The 9208-nt window shown below is 33.6% G+C and overlaps 1 non-coding gene across 1 annotated transcript; it reads right to left on the minus strand.

Annotated features, from left to right (window-relative positions):
* Positions 1 to 9129: 9129 nt before the first annotated feature.
* Positions 9130 to 9202, minus strand: Trnaa-agc (transfer RNA alanine (anticodon AGC)). The gene has a single exon. It is a non-coding gene; the product is annotated as a tRNA-Ala (tRNA).
* Positions 9203 to 9208: the final 6 nt, after the last annotated feature.

A 9208-nucleotide genomic window follows, 5' to 3' on the forward strand; every position in this document is an offset into this window, starting at 1 on the left:
AAAATGACATGACAGGTAAAACATTTTCTATTGTATGTCCCTAGACACCTCATTTGACAAAACTTTAGTTAGATAGCGTCATTAAAGAATGCATATCGCAAATTCGAAAAATCTGAATTGACTTCCATTTGCTAGGCCCAGGAACACACGACATATCGTAGATTGTCCAGATGTTAACTAATCGCTCCGCTTCCATCAGAACCACCTGTTTTCCACAGTCCAAAGAGATAAACTATTTAGAACAATGACTTAATGCTGATTTCAGTTATCGCCAATATTACACATTACGTTTTGTATTTGGATCTATTTACTGATACTAGTATATGCAAACATCCATGTACTCTCTAAGACGAGTCTGGCAGTTTTGTTTTAAACACTCAAGTCATTTGGTATGATGAACTTGTGCGATGTGTTATTTAAAAATATGCCATGGCTGCACTGCATATCTTAATCACGTTTATCAAAGTTATTTATAACACGTAACACGACAGCTTGTACCCTTTAACAATAGTTAAAACTACTTGGCAGTATTTCATTACCGTGTTTTCCTTTTCACTTCAATATCTAAAAGTGTGCGATTAGTTAATAATAATAATTGATAATCTAATTAACCATATTCAGATTCCTGCCACTCAAATTAAAGGACAGGTGGGGTGTTCCACGAAGCGCTGGGTTACGTTACCACATTAACATAGACATCAGAGGGACCACCTAATGATGAACAATTCGTTTCAATTTTAAACAATCTTGAAATGTTTAATTTTGAAAACAAACATATTCATCAGGTTTGGTGATTAATTTCGTGTCCCCCGTTTTATTTGCAATTCACTTCAAAGACAGTTTTATGCTCGTGAATGACGAAAAACGTCGGAGTGGACACGTTCAATAAATTAAATGATTCAGAGGGATGTTTTAAGATGGTTGTAGAGCACTGACAATTAATCGCCTGGGTGATTCCAAATTAATGACAGTCAAAGAAAGAAACCGGGGAAGATCTGACAAAATACCACGATATCACTCTGTGAGCTTTTTGTTTTTGGTTTGCAGGTGATGTCATAGAACCAGCCTATTGTACATAAAAAACTCTGACTTACCAAGAGGTTCTTGTAGAGATATACTGTGAGATTATTTTACTGAGTATAATAATTAATAAATCATCCGTTTGTGATGCGCTATACATTTGGCAAAATGTAAAAGGTGTATATAACATTTTTTTGTGCGGTCGCAATCGCTCGCGCTAAACAAGAATCAATCTGCATGACGTTAGGTGTCAGTAAATCTTCATACATTTTATTGTTATTTGTGAAGCAAACTTGTCTCGATTTCTGTTCTTGATAGAAAATGGAATAATAAGGAATAAATCTAATAGCTGCAGAATTTATACACATTTAAACTAAGTTGGAATAGTTTATGGATTTTCAAAACCGTTCCACAATTTATAAATATAAAGTGTAAACTGCCCAACCTAGTTCATATGGATAAAAATTCTGTAGCTATTGATCATGAATTTATTCTTACAATTTTTGCAAAGAAAGAAATTCAATTTATTTATTCAGAAACGTGAACAGAACATTTATACATCAATCGTTGAATTTTTTTTTGGTAAAAGTAGGTTTATTTTCGCTTTTAATTAACAATGACAAAGAACTATATATAATATGAGATGAATTTTGCCCCCATAATTCGCCATTTTTAAAGTGTTTCGGGAATATTAAAATGTTATGTTATTTTTTAGAGGAGTTGATGTAAAATATATTTTTCACCTATTTATTTGATTTATTTGCACTCACTTGCAGTATGTGACGTCAGAAGTGACGCTATTTCTATAATTAAATCAAAATCACTCAAAAATTGACATCTTTCTTACCTTTAAACGAATGGGAAATATAGAGCGCATGCTTGAACAAGGAAATTTTTTTTGTCAGTTATTAGTCTTGGCTAGTTACATGTCTGATTAAAATATGTTGTTTGTTCAAGCGTGCGCTCTATGTTTTTTGAAAGAAAAACTGCTTGAAAACAAGCTGTTTTATGCTAAAAATGCAAAAATGGCGGGAAAAGACTGTCTTCATGATACCATATTTCTAAATTGTGGGCACTTGAATCAAAATGAACATAATGTATAAACATCACATATATATATGTACAAAGAAAACAAAGATTTACAGTAAAATGATGATGTTCATTTTAGGGGGCCATTTTAGACCCTTATCATATATAGTCCTTTATTCCGGTAAATAACAATTCTGGTATTTTACCAAAACATTAATTAAGTAATAATATATATTATTATACTTTCATGTTAGATACTGAAATATGAATGACTTGGACGCAGTTAATTATCCGTTTTATTACCCTCAGCGTTAGCAACACACTTGGCAACGGGTAATATAACGAATAAATATTGTTACATTCGCGAAAAGTATGCGCGCACGGTTCGCTGTAGAATTCAAGTCATTCAGTTAAGATTTCTCTTAAATTAAGACAATCAGCATAACGAAATAAATAGTGCCTGTTTGGGAGAGTAACAGTTGAAAATGACACCCCCTCGCGTCGGTTGACAATGGTTTTCTCGGGATGTCAATTTTCAACTGTTACCCTCCTAAACAGGCACTATTTATATAATACTATGATTGAAACCTAAGTACATAATTGGTGAAGGACAACTTTTGTTCTGCCATATTATGTAGAACCAATTCCATTGAAACAAAGACTGAAAGAGAATATAAACATACATGTATTGAAATCATTGCTCGGCAGAATGTAAAACATATAGTCTGTCGCATGTTTTTTTTTTGGTGTTCTTTTTAGGGGTCGGGGTGTTATTTTTATATTTTTGCACGATAACAATTTATAACATGATGGTGCAGGGTTGCTTTATTGTAAAATATGTGCTTACATCCACCCAGTAAATTGAAATTTCACAATATGACAGTGATCTGGAGAATGGTTTCCATAAAATAATCATATTTCCCACGGACGATACTAGAGATTTTTATTTTTGTAATGATTCTTTACACCACTTTCTACATCGTGCAATAAACTTAAACTATCCTACCACATTTTTCTTCTTCCTATAGGAAACGCTGCGTATTATACGTACCAGATTAATGAACAAAATTCGTGAAATTGTCGATCAAAGCAGGATCGTATATTTGGTCGATTACGCAAAAAGAGTAAAACGCGATATTATTTTTATTTATTTTGTAACTTATTACTTACATGTATTTATCAAAACTCGATCTCTATTTTGCAAATGATTCAAATCCTCTTTTGCGAACAGATGGTGTGGACAACCAGGAAAAGAAGGGAAAACGACGGGTCAGATGGCCCACTTCTCCGATTCTGTAAACAAGCTTACCAATTTCCGTTTCCCAAAATAACACCTAAAACACGATGCAAACATGGCTGGCTTCAATTCTCGTTTGTGTGGCTGACCATTCGTGCGGAATACGGAAAGATTTCCTTATTGATGTTGATTGAATCAATCCTTTAAGCCTCGATTATGAACTTTTAGCAAGAAACCCCATAAAAACCCCACAAAATGTGCTGCGACTAACGCTAAGAGCCACGCGGATGACGATACTACCATGCCCCCTACAACTCACTGTCTGTCTGGAACTTTACTTTCAATGTGTTGTTTTGATTTTATCTTCATATAATCTGATAATGATTCGATGTCTTACCGGTATTTATTTTAACCAATAGATATACACATGCATGTATATCAAAGTGAGAGAAACACAAAACTCATAAATAAAACCCCGAAAAATAACAAAAATAACACAATCTTCTGCATTCGGGTCTTATATATAAGAAATGAAGTCATCGAGGATGTTTTCTGTAAACCATGATGAAAAGGACAAAAAGTACAAATTCTGCCTTACAGAGAAAAAAGTAGCGTGTGTTCCCAAACCAACTTTGTGAGAAATTTTTCATTGTTTCTTAATTTTCTACTTAATGTATTCTAACTGTATGATTAAACAATTCTATTAACTTGTTTGCATGTAAAACGCTTCCAAGAAACATGATGATAGTTTCTACATATTTAGAAGCTTTCCAAGGTTATCAAAACGATGTATAGAAAACTAGGTTTGTAAATCATAGTTTATTATGGGTTTAAAACTATTCAAAATATTTCCGGATCCGTAAGACAAATGATATGGCTATAAGTACATTCTTAGAACAGAAAAAGGATATAGATGTCATATTTTTGATAAGGCAATTTTTCGCTTTTATATCAAAATTCTTAATGATGAATTAATAATTACTCTTTGTTGTGGGTCCACCAAAGAATTTGCTGTCTTTATTACTATTTACATTCGTAATTTTTCCAAGAATTTTGATTATTTCAAGTAATAATCTATTTGAACATGACACAATAGGTGTTCGTACAATGAAAAAAAAATATCAGGAAAAGTGAGACAAGGTTGCAAGTTTCATATTTAATCATGCAGATTTTAAAAGTAAAATGTATCTAAACAGCTTTCTATCAGGAGTTCAGCAAAATCACCGCCTTCACCGACCTTCACCTTCCGCAATTTTGCTTAAAAAAATTATTGAAAAATGAAGTTATAGATTACATTAACGTTTAATTGCAACACAAAATATCCAAAAGTACTTGATAGTAATTTTGATGAATCTAAGAAGATGAATAATGATAAGCGTTTTGCAGTCTTTTAAATTTTGTCTTTACAAATATATGGAGTGTAAAGATCCCCGTTTCCCCTTTCCGCACCCATTCTATTCGAATTGAAAAAACAAGATGTTGATCAGTATGATCAAGTTTTGTAATATGTCTGCCGAAGAACTTGACGAGAAACAGAAGTACCAGGCACCCCTTTTGATTTATTGTGAGGCCTGTACCTTTTCATCATTTGTCACGAATTCCGAATGGATTCATTAATTAGCAGCATGTCTGCGCGCATGTTCTCCGTGCATGCAAAACGTCATAGCTGGCGGGGTCGAGGGTTTAACGAGCCGTTCTGGTGGCGTGATGTCATCAAGAACACTACACGGAGGGTTGCAGTGAGAGAGATGATGTGTGGTAAAATATGGCTAACATCAATCATCATTTAATACTGAAAAATCTGCGACAGAAAATGATGTACGAAGGAGAACAAAATATGTCTGTTTTCTTCTGCTGAATAAAAAATATATAAATACAAAAGTATAATAAAGACTAACATAAAACATAGGTATATATTTAAGAAATGTATTGTTATTTTTTTTTTAATTAATATGTTTTACGGTGCGACCGTTGGGGCGAGCACAGCATGTGATCAAACAATGAATTATAATAAATCAATAAAATAAAATTAACAACGTGAAATTTGAATGCCAAAAAATAAAACATACCTATTTTTCAGTAAATTTTCATCATTCATAGTTTATAAGATTTGTTATAATTTATTTATTTATATGTAGAACAATAGTTTAATCTCAGATACAATGTTGTAAATAATAAAGATTTAAATATATAAATATTAATTGCACTGCATCTCCTCTTTTAAAGTGATTGTGATTATGATCATTGATTGATTTCCCCCTTTTTTTTTTGCAGTAGACATTTTTTCTTAAACTTACATATAAAACTTGACTCATCATAGAGCTCCCCCCATGCTAAATTTTTTTTTCATTTTTGCCAATTTATACATAGAAAATCGACTTACCATGGATTTGCCCCTCCACTTAAAAAAAAAATAATTAATGTTTAATTTTATTTTTAATTTACGCTTAAAAATATTTGCTTATCATGTTAAAAGAACATGGTGTTGTACCCCCCCCCCCCCCCCCCCCCCCATGTAATAAATGGAAGTGAAAATAAAGAAACCATTGAACTGCTAAAGAGCTGAAGGATTAGAATTTTCATGATTTATTTTTCTTTTTGCTTGCAAAGATTTTTTGGATGAGGCTGCCATCTACCCACCCACCCCCTTTAAAAAAAGGCGCTGCTACGTATAACGTTACGTTTCAGGAAATTACCGTAATTATAGTGAATAAAATATTTGTGAGCATTCATCCAAATTAGTGCAATTTACAACTGTTTCCTGTATCTGAAGAAATGTCCTTATTCGTCAGCTGTTCTTTATCTTAGCCTTTGCAAGATTTTAAGAGGATTTTGGTCATTTCAGCAGATTTATAATAACTTCAATTAGAGTAATTTCCCCTTATCAGTGCTTATTGTGACGTCAAAGCTGACGTTGGTTAAGTGTCGTCTTACTCTTTAAAACTCCCCTGAGAAATAAAAGTATGCGAAGTATACTGTTTTATTTACTTAAAAAGCATGATGTTTTTAAAATTACACATCTTATAAGCTTTCCAAAGGTTTTACTTTGATTCTCGGGAGAACGCGATGTTGGAACGTGAGGTTGGAAACCATTGGTACTATGAATTGTGGGTCAAAATTTACTGACTCCGAAAAAATATATCGGATCAATGTGTAAACGTTTGTGACGTCACACGATTATTTTTGATTGAAATTGTACTGAGGTGAACTTTAGAGGTAACATTGACTGTATGTCGCTTACATCGTTATTGTTTTTACTGTCTAAATTTGTCTTGATGATTCTCGTGAGAGTGTGAAGTGATAAAAATTGCCATGATTACAGGGAACTACTGGGACGATTAAAACGATGCATTACTGGTCCGATTTACTGACGCCAAAAAAATCCGTTGAATGAATGTGCAACTAGTCCGAATTTTCTATTCACACACGCCTTGCCGGTAGAGCTCGCTTCGCGCCGGCGCTGCGCGCCGGCGAGCTGCGCTCGCTATGATACTTCCAAAAAAAAAACGGGGGAAAGAAAAACATCACACGCACTGCTTTTTGCCAACTTGAGTTGTTGCAGATCTAGGCGACCATGGAGACAAAAGATACATGTATGACCATGTGGCGGTGTTTGTCTCGGAATGTACCGTGATTTGGGGTGAAATTGTCACCTAACACACAAGAACGTTCTGAATTGCTAAGCTCTAATTGATATCCATATACTATTTTTCATGGTTGAACTGCTTTAAGTGCATCATATATAGGAATATGACATGCATTTTAAGGCCACTCGTCTGAAAAAATATAGGTTATGAAGTTGCGTCTTTGAAAACTAGATACGAGCGACCTGAACCAAGCACAATATATCGAGTGGGGGTGCCTTTTTTCTGGAAGCAAAAATTGTATATAGATTTAAGGGAAAAATAACGGAATGATTCTTACTAGCCACTCCCGAATTAGATTCTTAAAGATTTGCGAAGTGTTGTTTTGCAAATGAAGCTTTTTCTTTGATATGAGTCTGCTCCCCTCTCCCCGCCATCCAATTAAAAAAAATATGATGTAATGTGCCTGTGTACTGGGTAACCAACTGTTTTTCGTGATGTGGGCATACATTGACAAAAACGCTTTCAGAGTTGTAAATTATAACTTCGTTGAGAGTTGATTTGAAAACTAATTCTCCCTGTGCTATTGATATATGCTAGTTGTTACTGATTCAAATGATAAATGTCTATATTGATCTACGTATATACATGTATAACGTTAGCCTTGACTGACCTTGTAATTACTCACATGAGTATTCTTCTGGAAAGCAAACTGGCATCACGATGCTGTTGCATCGAACACAAAGGGTATGATTGCATGTTTTGTTTTTAATAAGTTTCAAATGTTGACGTTCCTTTGGGTAGGGATTTTGTTCAGAAAAATGGAGATTATCAATGTAATAATTTCCGAAGTAATGTAATAATTTCAATAGTTAATAGTTCAGATATTATCCTACATGCAGTAAAAAAATGTGCACAAGTTAAACGTTACCTTTTTAAAACATATAATTACAGAATTAAAGCTATAGCCCGGTATAATGCTCTCATCTAAACAAATCTCTTAAAATGTAACGCTACTAAAATTATTATGAAATGATTAATGGCAGAACTAAGAAATGGCGCTAGTGCGACCAGTTCACAAATTATTATTTATTACGCACAAAAAATGTACACTTATGGGGCCTTGGTCTTTAAAATATTATCTGGTACCTAAAGCATAAAAGGTTCTTGTTTTTAGGGTTCTATCAACACTTAAAAAACATTAACATTAACATTATTCTTGGCACTTGGCAAATTGATTGGAATAAAGTCAGAAAAAGGAGAGACAACTCTAATTAAAAAAAAAATTTATGCTAGAATTAAGTTAATGAAACTTGTTTTGACAATTTTCAACCACTTTTGCTATGAATCTAACGGTCAGATATTTAACTTCAAGACAGTTTTCCTATAGGAATATGATATATCCGGTAAGACATTTAGAACTTGCTGAGGGAAGGTATATTAAAGAAGTTTTCTCTAGGGCCTTTTATTAAAATTTTGAAGTCTTGGGGGAAGTTAAATAGCGAAATTCAATTCCTGTATTTCAAAAACATTTAAACCATTTTAACAAGAGCTTGGACTTTGGGACATTTGTGTCAAACAGAATGTGACGTAGGCACGTATATTTCATTGCTAGCCACTCAGCCGTGGCTCTTTGAAATCAACAAGATTTGTCTGGCTTTTGAGCTACTGAAAGTCCAAGGTCTTATTAAAATGGTTCTAGTTGAAAATTCTATAGTATATTCATAATTGCTAGCCTTTCAGCCATGGCTCTTTGAAATCAACAAGGTTTGTCTGGTTTTTGAGCTAAGACTGCCCAATTGGTGCATATTTCGCTTGAAACTGCGTCATTTTAAACTTGTTTTGACGCAAGAAAAAGATAGCTAGGTCCTATACTGAAAGTCCACGGTCTTGTTAAGATGTAGTAGAAAATTCGTAAAAGATATTCTATAGACCGGACGGATATTTAGAAAAGAAGATAAATAAGGAAGCTATTTAAAAAAAAAATTAAGGTCTTGAGTTAGAAAAGAATATTATTGTAATCGATTATTTAGCAAGTTGATTGCACACTACTAAGTGACCCAAGTGAACGGCAAAAGTGCAACAAAAATGACGACAGTAGACCACACATAATTACAACTGAATGTGGGTAAGCATATATATATATAGTTTACAGAATGGCGAAAATGAAACTCATGCACCATCGTCAGATTATTGTATATGTAGTACTAATTTGTGGCTATGTTAGAAATATGCGGTGGAAATGAAAAAAAAAAAATCTGGAGAATCCGGGTATCGATCCCGGTACCTCTCACATGCTAAGCGAGCGCTCTACCACTTGAGCTAATTCCCCGATGAT

The sequence above is a fragment of the Crassostrea angulata genome, chromosome 3 (genome assembly GCF_025612915.1).
Source record: "Crassostrea angulata isolate pt1a10 chromosome 3, ASM2561291v2, whole genome shotgun sequence".
Lineage (NCBI taxonomy): Eukaryota > Metazoa > Mollusca > Bivalvia > Ostreida > Ostreidae > Magallana > Magallana angulata.